The sequence below is a fragment of the Galeopterus variegatus genome, unplaced genomic scaffold (genome assembly GCF_000696425.1).
Source record: "Galeopterus variegatus unplaced genomic scaffold, G_variegatus-3.0.2 Scaffold6721, whole genome shotgun sequence".
Taxonomy (NCBI): domain Eukaryota; kingdom Metazoa; phylum Chordata; class Mammalia; order Dermoptera; family Cynocephalidae; genus Galeopterus; species Galeopterus variegatus.
This window is the reverse complement of record NW_007732832.1, coordinates 84,825-96,417: the sequence shown is the minus strand read 5'-3', so window position 1 is coordinate 96,417 and position 11,593 is coordinate 84,825. Positions and strand designations below refer to the sequence as shown.

At 46.7% G+C, this 11,593-nt stretch overlaps 1 pseudogene; it reads right to left on the bottom strand.

Moving 5' to 3' along the window:
* LOC103606598 overlaps nt 1-11,593 on the bottom strand; it is a 64,739-nt pseudogene that overhangs the window by 26,260 nt on the left and 26,886 nt on the right.

The following is an 11,593-nucleotide window of genomic DNA, read 5'->3' as shown; positions in this document are numbered from 1 at the left end:
CTGAGGGTTCAGATCCCACATACAGACCGGCCGCTCACTGGCTGAGCGAGGTGTGGGAGCAGAACCGAGGGTTGCGATCTCGTTGCTGGTCCCGGTCCAGTACGGGCGCGACACTGAGGGTTGCGATCCGTTGCCGGATACGAAAAAAGACAAAAAAAAAAGAAAGAAAAAGGTGAAAGACTCCACATAGACAACTTAATATTACACCCCAAGGAGCTGGAAAAAACAAGGACAAGCAAACTCAAAATCAGTAGAATGAGAGAAATAACAAAGATCCGAACAGAAAGAAATGAATTAGAGATTTAAAAAACAATACTAAAGACTGACGAAACAAAGATTTGGTTTTTCAAAAAGATGAATTAATGGCCCAAATTTCTTAAGAGACTGGCCAAGCAAGAATGAGATGATAACGTACCTTCTCCCCATACTTTCCCCATACGGCAAGTAACAAAACCAACAAACAGCAGTAACCTCGGAGGTCTTTCAAAGGTGTCCAATGCACAGTACGTTTCATGATGAGGACGATGAAGATGATAGCAATGGTGTTCCTCTCTGAAAAATCATTCTTAGGAATAAGAAGCAGGTAAAACATGTCCCCCTTCCTTCATCTAGCCTATATTCTAAATTTAGTTTATTCTACAATTGCAGTATTGGGACAAATTCTGTAAAAACAGTATTATTCAAGCCTTAACTTGTTAACAACTGCCAGTGCTTTCTACAAGTCACTGGAAAACGTGAAAGCAACTGAGGGCCCTCAGCTAGGCTCTTAAAAGAAGCTTGAAACTCGCCGCACCAGAAAGAGGGTCGAAAATCTCTCTCATAATACGGGAGAAACACAGAACGGCAGAGAACTGGAACAGGAACGTGAGCACAGCCGGCTAAAATGAGGTCATTGGCCGGATGAATCCGGACGAGGACACCAGCCATGGAGCTGCAAGTTTTAAGGCAAAGACAGCTGATGTGTCTGAATTTTGCCATCTGTAATACCAGCTCTCCCTCCTGTCATGTTTTAGAGGAAAGGGTTTCAAAACTCTCAAGGGAATGGGAAAGCAGAATAGCCTTGCCTTTTTTGGAGCCATTTGTTAATGTCTTTGACAAACAGACACACGGGCATGCTGGGCACAGTTAATTGGTTCCCTGCAGCTTGGCAAAAAATGAAAATCTAAATATCTATCGATAAAGAGACGTTAAATAAATTATTGTACATTTCTGCGATGAAATCCATACAACAGTTAAAAAAGCATGAACTGGCCTGAGAAAATTCCTAAGTCATATTATGATGGTTGAGATTTTTTTAAAAAAGCAAACTGCAAACGAATATATGCTGTTTCATTCCATTTATGTAAAAATAAAAGCACAAACACAAAATTACACACACGTAATAAACTAAAAGAGGTCTGGGAAAGACACAATACATGGATAACGGTTGTTACTTTTGAGCGGTGTAGGTTTTGCAGGCTCAGGAAGGACTTGTTTTTCCTTTCACGTTTAAATTTTTAGTATGATGATGTACTGATGTAGTTATTTATCTAATTAAATTTAAAGTTTAACATAATTATTCTAAGGAAGGGAAGGAAGAAGAGAGTGAAGTCTGAGGGTAAAAAGAAAAGAAAGTCCCAGCAAAGGATGGGGGAGGTGAGCCAGCTCTCCGGGTTCAAGTCCCCCCGCTCCCATTTGTTTACACAATTGAGCGACCAGGGAAGACTCCTGCTAAGCACACCCAGCACCGCAACACTGACTTGTATCTGCTTGGTCGTTATGTGCTGTTTTACTTTACAGCTTTTGTCATCCCTAGAATGATGTCAAGTTTTCAAAGTAGGAGAACAAAGAGTCAGAGAAAAACCGTAGCCTCCCAGCTGCAAAGGGCAAAGAGATTTCTCACCCCAAAAGTGTGTTCTCCAGGGTAGATACTGACTATCAGCCTCTCGAAGACGTGGTTCCCATTTCTTCCCTCCCTTCCTTCGTCTGGTAGCTGTGGTCCCCATGCCCCAGCCCACAGGAGGGTCTCCGTGGAGACCGGAAAATGTACAGCCAGGGGCCCGGGCCCGGAGGTTCTGGCACATCGCGCCTGCGGGCCTAATGGGGAGACCACCTAGGCCCGTCCCTCATCTGTCGCTGTCCAGCTCTGTGACTTTGGACAATCACTGAATCTCTCCGTGCCTCTGTTTTTTCATCTGTAAAATGGGGCTTTGACAGTACCTCCCACACTACGTTGTGAGGGTCCATTGCCTGGCTCTGAGTAAGCACTACCGGGGGTGCTACCTGCTGCTGTTCTGATGAAGAGGATGATAATTTTGGCTGCTGTTATTTTTATTGGGCAAGGCCCAGGAATATGCACTTCAACAGCTGATTCTGTGGTCCATTACATTTTGAGCAACACTCCTGAGTCCCTTAGGTAAAAAAAAGGACAGAAAAGACACAACACTCAAGCGTGTCTCAAAGCTGTCACCAAGGCTACGTCCATTTAGCAAGAGGAGGGGGCTTCAAAAAGTTCATTCAAAGAGTAGCAGCTATCTTTTAATTCTGTTTTCCCACAAAATTTTGAAGTACCCTCGTACTAGGTTTCACCTTCCCATACGCTTCCTGATGGTAGAAAGATTCTTCCAGAAGGGCTGACTCCACTGGGAACCCTGACAAGATCCATGCCCTGCACCCATTTCACCAAGTTAGGGACATGCCGTGCAAGACGCCTGGGCACACTGTTCGGTGAGCCGCTCTAAAAACTGCCTCTGAACGCAGCTGGGCCTGTCAGAACACAGGAGAACTCAGTCCACAGCTCTCCTGTTACAATATGTTATCTGTTACAATGAGTTGCTCTGAAAAATAAGAGGTTCCATTTATTTGTTAAGAAAAATCAATTGCATATTTATATTTTATATGTTATATATCATATATATAATTGCCTAGTCTGATTAAATTTTTTGACCCTGAAACAATCTCGCCTAGCATCACTTGATTCTAAAATAATTATCAGCAAACTCCTGCATTCATATGATTCCTCACTGAATCACTCTCATTGAGTAAGAAAAGTCAAAACTCCAGTATCAGCATGTATGTGCTTGTTAGAGAACTTACCAGAAACGCAGCTGCTGCCTCAGAACTTCTGCTACGCACTAAAGATTTGTTGTTGTGAGCAGAGGACACCAAAGGTTAAGGAGAGGTCTGCCCAGATTCCCTGGGAGGCTGACTCCGGAGTGGTCTCTGCGCTAACATGAAAATTCGCTCTATGCCCAGCTAATGCTCCTCTGGAGACTGTGCAGTCGTTAATCCTTCACTGTACAACACGCTTTGGTTCCAGTTTCTGGTCTCTGTCCTTTCCCAGGGCTAAAATCCAGAATACAACCATTTAACCCAAAAATTTGGTCAGAAATGTCTAAGCCAATGTTACTTTCCTGCAACCAAATCTTATGTACCTATTAAGGACATTATGTCCAAATAAATTGAGGTGTTATGCCCTGACGTTAAGTGAGGGGAAAAAATAGGGTACAAAATACGTGGTAAGATGTCAACTATGTAAATCATGAAAAAACACAGAAAGAAATATGACAAATACTAACAATTGTTACTTCTGGATGGTGAGATAACGAGTAATTTCTGCTTTTCCACAGTTCAGACTATTTTCCAAAGCTGCTCCTTATCAGCACAAGTTACTATTCTAATTAGAAAAACATAAATGAACCAAAATACTTTGAGTACCTAAGAGCACATACAACTGTGTCCCTTAAAACCCACGAGACGAGCACTGTATTGGGGATAGAAAGAGAGAAAATGAAGGTGCATCTTTAACATCCAGCCCCAGAGCCCCTGAAAAGTCAGATCCGTTCAGGAGTCTCTCTCAGGAAGGCCCAGCTCGGGCAGGCTGGGCTTCTTGACTTCCCCAAATGCCTAGAGATTTCTATGAGAGAGAGAACTCAGGACGCAGAACCCGCTGGTCTATTCTTGGGTCCAGTTTAGGTAAAGAGGCTTATCTTCTTACGCTCAGAAACAGCGCTCAGGAAATGTATTTGTCTTAGGAATCTCTTTCCCTGGGAAGATGAGGGCAATTGGAAGGAAGGGTGGTGACGAAGGAAACAGCAGGACAAGAAGGAAGGAAGTTTATACACTCCAGAAGCACAACATCCCCTTCCACACTGCGGACCGTGGAGAAACAAACTGAAGGCCGTCACATATGCAAAGAGCAGCAATTATACGTCTGTTGGCTGAGAAACGTGTGCATGCAGGCACTGTGCTGAGGACTTTGAATGCATCTTCCTATTTAATTCCCCCAACACAATGAGCAGCCTCATGTTAGAGGGGCGGGAACTGAGCTAGAGAGAAGCTCCGTGCCCGTGGAGAAACAAACTGAAGGCCGTCACATATGCAAAGAGCAGCAATTATACGTCTGTTGGTTGAGAAACGTGTGCATGCAGGCACTGTGCTGAGGACTTTGAATGCATCTTCCTATTTAATTCCCCCAACACAATGAGCAGCCTCACGTTAGAGGGGCGGGAACTGAGCTAGAGAGAAGCTCCGTGTCTCCAGCTGCTCCCGTGCTAATGGTGGCAAATTCATTTTCTGTGTCTGCCACAGCACACTGCCACAGTGTGGTAGCTTAAGACAGCAGAAATGTATTCTCTCAAGGTTCTTGAGACCAGAAGTCCAAAACCAAGGTGTGGGCAGGGCCGTGCTCCCTCTGGAAGCTGGAGGGGAGAATCGCTCCTTGCCGCAGGCGTCCTTGGCCATGGCGGCCCGACCCCACCTCTGCCTCTCTTGCTACATGGCCTGTTCTGTCTGTGTGTTTTTTGTCTCCCTCTATCTTCTCTTCCTTGTAAGGCACCAGTCACATTGGTTTTGAGGCCTCCCTAATCCAGCATGGCCCCATCTTAAATAATTATACCTGCAAAGATCCTTTTTCTTGGGATTCTATTTCAAAGATCCTATGACTTGGAGATGTATCCCAAGTAAGGTCACCTTCTGAGNTGAGACCAGAAGTCCAAAACCAAGGTGTGGGCAGGGCCGTGCTCCCTCTGGAAGCTGGAGGGGAGAATCGCTCCTTGCCGCAGGCGTCCTTGGCCATGGCGGCCCGACCCCACCTCTGCCTCTCTTGCTACATGGCCTGTTCTGTCTGTGTGTTTTTTGTCTCCCTCTATCTTCTCTTCCTTGTAAGGCACCAGTCACATTGGTTTTGAGGCCTCCCTAATCCAGCATGGCCCCATCTTAAATAATTATACCTGCAAAGATCCTTTTTCTTGGGATTCTATTTCAAAGATCCTATGACTTGGAGATGTATCCCAAGTAAGGTCACCTTCTGAGGTTCCAAGAGGATGTGAAATTTTGAGAACCACTCTGTCACCCAGCACCTTTGGATTCTGAGCCACACCTGCATCATGTGCTCACATCACCTCCCTCCTGGGTACCCCACACTGTGAAGCACTGTTTATACCTACACTATGTGACACCAGCATGAGGTCTGTCTCCTGCCCTCAAGTAGCTGGTGGTCTATGTAACCCAAATGAAATAATGAAGAGGAAAAGTACACGACTGAAGTATCCACGTACCGTGGTTAGAATGTCCCCCCAAGCTCAGGTTAGAGCTTAATGCCCAATATGGCCTTTGGAAGGTGGGGCTTTAAGAGGTGATTGGATTGTGAGGACTGCGCACTCACAAATGGATTAAGGGGTTAATGGAACAATGGGTGATCATGGGAGTGGCACTAGGGGCCTTATAAGGAGGGCACATGAACATGCTTTTGCCCCTTATCATGCCAACCCCTGGACCACCTGCACACTCTGTGGAGAACCCCCAGCAGGAGGAAGGCCCTCACCAGATGCACCTCTCAACCTTGGACTTTCCAGCCTCCAAAACTGTAAGAAATAAATGTTATTTTTAATACATAACCCAGTTTCAGGCATTCTCTTATAAGTGACAGAAAACAGACTAACTGATGCCCCATGTGAACTTCTGTATGCCATAGAAGTTTAAGGGTAAAGTGGCAAATGAGGGCTGGGGAACCTTGTGCACAGGCAGCACCCAGACAGGATGGGAGGAAAGACCTCGCTGGGGCCACCAGGGAGGTGAGGCTGGGGACAGCATGTTCCAGACAGAGCAAGTGTGCTGCAGAGCAATGTGGAGCAAGGGTGGAGTAGGGAGATTTTAGAGACGCTTCAAAGAAAGGTGGAGGAATTTAATTTGGAAGAAAAGAAAAAACTTAATAGGGACCCAAATGACAAAATTCGAGCTTAAAGACTCCTCTGGCAGAAGTGCGAACGGCAAGGGTGGAGCCTGGGAAAATTGAGTGTGTGTGCGTGTGTGTGTGTGTGTGTGTGTGTGTGTGTGTGTGAGTGCGCACATATGTGTAGATACTGTATTTACATCTTCTAGATGGCATTTTAACAATTTGCATTGGAAAATAAACAAAGGGGCTGACCAGTTAGCTCACTTCGGAGAGTGTGGTGCTGGTAACAACAAGATTGAGGGTTCATATCCCTGTACCCACAGACACCAAATAAAAATTTCTTTTAAAAGAAAAGAAAAGAAACTAAATATGCAGATGCTCCCCACACTTTCATGAGAGTCACCTTCCTTCCAGCCCCCAACACACACACACATGCACATGCACACACACATATACACACACATGCACGCACACACACCCATGTGCACACACACATGCATACACACACAGAGAGAGACATGCACGCACACACACATGTGCAAGCAAACACATGCACACACGTACGCACACACATGCACACAGAGGTACATGCACACGCACACAGACGCACACACACCAGCTTCCTTCCCAACACCCACATGCACCCAGACAAGAGCTGAGTGACGAGACAGGTGCGAGAAAGAGAAATAAAAATGCCTCCAGGCAGGAGAGAAGGAGGCCAAGACGCACGTCACCTTTGCAGCGCTCGCAGCAGGCCCCCCGCTGCTTGATGACCAGGGCACAGTCTCTCGACAGCACCGGGCATTTCTCTCTCTTGCATGTCACTTCCTTGTTCTAGGCAAAAAGAGACAAGAGACACTTGAAGTAAGCTTCAGACAGAATACCCAGAACCCTAACCCACAGCTGAGGTTTTCCAAGCTCCTCTTTTCCTATCTTGCCTTCATCTTGGCAAGAAAACTCTGTGATAGCAAGCAGAATTTTGCTCTCTGTGGAACCGAAATGTCCACCCAGGAACACAGGACTTTAGGAGATTAGAGGCAGATGAAAGGGGATGAAAAGTCTCTCCTTCAAAAGCCACTTTCACCGAGATAACCAAATGCTGAGGGAGAAGCCGTCTGCCACTGTGCTCTAAGGTTTCTTTCTAGTACACACTGCAGAAACAATAATATTTGTGTAAATCATATTTTGCCCACTGGGCTACCTGGGCTAGGACTGCACCGTGAGAACAAAAATATTTTCACATGGTCATCCAACAATCCTTAATAGTAGAGTGCATTAAAATGCAGCAATCTAAAGTTCCAACTCAAATAATGACAAAGTTGAGTGCTGAATCGGTTCAGTAAGAGAAAAAATAATATTCCACACGCCAAGCAGAGACACAGTCGTCAGTGTTTTATAGCCGTGGGACAGCTGCATTATATTAGCACATATGCTAATGAAAGGATGCTGAGCATTTGCATCTTGGGTTTTATCCTGGAAGGTTAACTGTTAGAATGTCTTACAGAAGATCCAAACAGGAAGTAGATGCCTGCTCGTATACAAATTGTATGCACATCAACCAAAAATACTATGTCACAAAACTTCAATAAGATTTGAGCTTTAAGTGCCTACTATATCCTTCGTACTGTGGCTTTCATTCTTATTAAAATCCTGTGAGATAAATATTATCATTATCCCTGTGTTACAAACAAGAAAACTGCTGCTCAGAGAAGGTAGCTGACTTTCCAAGATCACCGAGCTTTCCACTGGTAGAGATGGGATTCAAGTTGACGTCACAAATATGCACCCACCCACGCCCCACCCTCACGCAAGGCTGAGGGCAGGTTGGAGAGGAGCAACTGACCAGCTTTGCTCACCTCAAAGTGAACCTAGATCCCTCCTAGAATAGGTGCAGGAGGAGAAATCCTAACCCAGCCTGACGATGACCTTGAGAAGATTCACAAGTGTGCCCAGTACCTTTCAGCAGCATGAGACTAAAGAAGGTCTCACTATTTCTGGTCCAAAACCAAGGAGATGGGTGTGTGTTGTGTGTTTTGAGAGCTGGGAGCCCAAACCAAGCCCATGCACCAAAGTCCAGCCCCAAGGCAGTCCTAAGACAAAACTTATCTCCTTCTGTGCTGCCCCAAACTTCCCTAGGAGTTCCAGAGCCCCCAAGATGCCCCAGAGTCTAACTCTAAAGTGAAACCAGATTGTCATCCCCTCTCCTTTCAAAGGATCACAACCTCTGAGAGTCCCAGAGCCCCTCTCCCTCCAACTCGCCCATCACAACCCCCCAAAGTGACCTACACGGGGCCTGGGAGGGTTGGGCCACCCTTTCCCACAGCTCTATTTCCCCATCAGTCTTGGGGAAGACTTGTTTCCCTGCCTTCATGGCTTTGCAAGGCCAGCTGAGGCGTGGGAGCCATGAGCCGCCATGACCAGTGCAGCTCAAGCTTTTCCACCTGCTGATATACAGGAAAATGACGCTCGTTCCAGGAAAGGAACCCAGAGGCGAGGGTGGTAAAGATTCCTGGGCTGTCCCAGGACCTGTGCAGCCACCTCGAGAAAGCACATCCGCCTGCGTCCAGTGGTGCCCGCTCTCCACTCTGGCAGAGCCGTGGGGGCTGATGTCTTGTGTTTTCATTTACTGGTTGCCAGTGTAGGGTGTAGGGTGGGAGGTGTGATGGATCTTAGTAACCAGGCTCCCTTTATCTTTTCTCCTTTTTGGTATCTGTTATGTGGTAAGTGCCCTCATGGGGATAACCTCATTTACTCCTTAAAATTCCGTGAGACACTGATCCTCATCCTTAGCTGCAAATTGGAACCCCCTGTGGAGCTCTTAACAAAGACTGCCGCTTGCTCCCACCCTCTGAAGCTCAGATCTGATCAGGCTAAGGACCAGGCATGGGTGTTTTTCCAAGCTCCCAGGTAATTCCAAAGTGCAACCAGGGTTGAGGACCACTGATATAAGGAGAGTATTCTTGTCCAAGGAGGCTGACGTGGGCTAAGGAGCTGTCTGCAGTCCCTCTGTGAATGACAGACCAACAGTCTGAACCCAGGCGTTCTGTTCCAAGCCCTCCGAAGCCCCTTCCTTCACCGGCTCTTCCTCATAATGATGGTGGTCAAGAATGACTGTAACCATGGCCCTTAGGTTGATTTTTATAACTTTTCCTACACTACAAAGGTATATTATTGCTACGTTCACAATTCAAAGTAAAAAGTTATGTTTTTAAAAATTAATAATTCCCTGCTACACTCACCAAAGTCATTAGGAACAACCACCAGGTACACACGCTGCCTGGCATTACGAAGAATGACTGCGCTTTGCAAGGGTAACTCCTGTGAGTCATATTCTGATACTGACTGTCTCCCCCACCCAGCACAACTGTGAAGTGAACTTGCTCACAAGCAGAGCTTCTGTTACCAGAATTTTTGGCTTTATGCATTCAGCAAACCTGGCTGCATCCTTAGGGAACAGCCACCCCCAAGTGCATCTCTTCCCTGAGGAGAACCCTCAGACACAGGGAGTTCAAAGCTCTCAGGGCAGCAGAGTGGTGTGAAGCCACGACTTAGGATCTGATGAACGGGAAGGCACACACTTTCTTAAGTATAGGAGCTCTTTGCTAAATTAGAAACCTCAGAGTCAGTCAAAATCCATAACAGGATCCCAAAATTCATAATAAATAGCTTGTAATTACAGTCCAGCACAAAAGTGATTCCAACCAGATGGTCTGTCGACTCACATATGGAATTTTTTTTTTGCATGCACACACAGAACAAACCTAAATCTTTGCTGTAGATTTAGTGAGGGGGGGGGGGGATTCCCTTCTGCCTACACTGGGAGTTTTTTCGTATTCTATCAAGGGTCACATTGATGAGGAACTGCCATATCTGATCATTTCTCTGGTGTCTGATTGGCATGGACAATGCAGTACTTGCTTAGCATCCCAGGCCCTCAAAGAGAGAAATGGACACTGCAGAGAATCACTGGTGAGAGGCCGAGTCCTCTGTCTCCTTAACTGAGTCCAGCAGCTGCAGCATAAATCAAACACAGGTTAATTAAGACCACTCGCTTCACTTTCCCCAACATTGCCAAGAGACAAAAACGCCGGTCCCGGAGTCAGTGGCTCTGGTGAGAAGTGGCACACGCAAAGCCATGCCTTCAGGAAGACGTCACCTCCCTTGGCCACCTCACATACACACGCGCCACGTGTCACCACTGTGACTCGAGGCACTGCTCACTCAGTTCACTTTTTCACTCAAGAAATGCTCTCTGACCCTGGCTCACACTTACTGAGCGCTTTCTACATGTGTGCAGGCTCCATGCAAAGAACCTTATATTCATTCTTGCACCAAAACGCCACATGCTCTCCATTTGATAGACGAGGAACAGAGGTTAGGAGCTTGCCCAGGGTCACACAGAGGCAGGTCTGGAATACGAATAGAGATCTGTCACTTAAATGCTCTACTGTGCTACTTCCCAGGCATTCAGGATACAGACACAACAAAACACTGTCCCTGCCCTGAGGCCCCAGGGGACATTGGTGCCTTCGAGGACCTGTGTCACGCCCAGCCATGGGAAGGCCTACAGACACCAGCTGTTTTCTGGTAACAAGGGAAGCTGTTCCAGTTTGGATATCGACAGGGATGTGCCCGTCACACCTCTGAAAGCCAGACTGGCATCCTCAAACAGCTTTCCAAAATTCCAGCTTAGGTTTGAGTCTCCCCAGATCTAAGCGACAGAAATGGTGGCAACAATGCACTCTAGGTCAGAACACTCGAAAAATCAACCGAACCAGTGAACAGGACTCATAAGCCTCATCGCATCTTCCACTCTCAGGCTCATCTCCCACGCTCACCACTTTCTAGGGTCGGCCACCAGAGATCTGCCTGTGGGTCAAAGGCCATCTGTGTGCATTTTTGCACACTTTCCAGAAGATGGGTAACAGAATCTCAAAACTCAGCACATAGCCTCCGGAGGCACATTAAATGAAGTGCCAACATGCAAAAATAAAAGGAGGGCAAAGGGAGTAAAAAAGAAAAAAATCTGCACAGCTGGCAGCAGCGTCTATAAGGACTAGAGCCAAACCACAGCTCCAGCCACAAGCCAAGTTCAAAGACGACCCCGGCAGCCAGCTCACTCTGTCCCAGGCCGGCCGCAAGGTGGCAGCACAGAGTCCCCAGGTGGCGGGCGCCGCAGGCCGAGGCCGGCTAGTGCCACCGGGCACTGCTTGGTGTCTGGTGTGCAGAGAAACGATCGGTGTGTGACTGACGAGGGCAGGGCGGAGGCCTGCAGAGAAGACGGCAAAGTCCTGAAGTCCTCCTGTTTGCTTTCCTCAACCAGAAAAAAATGCTTTGGAGATGCTGTGGCTCTATTCCAAGACAGTGTCTTGAAGATTTTTTTTTTTCAAAGATTCTTCCAGAACCAATCTTATTATAGAATATGGAAAGTATTACCTG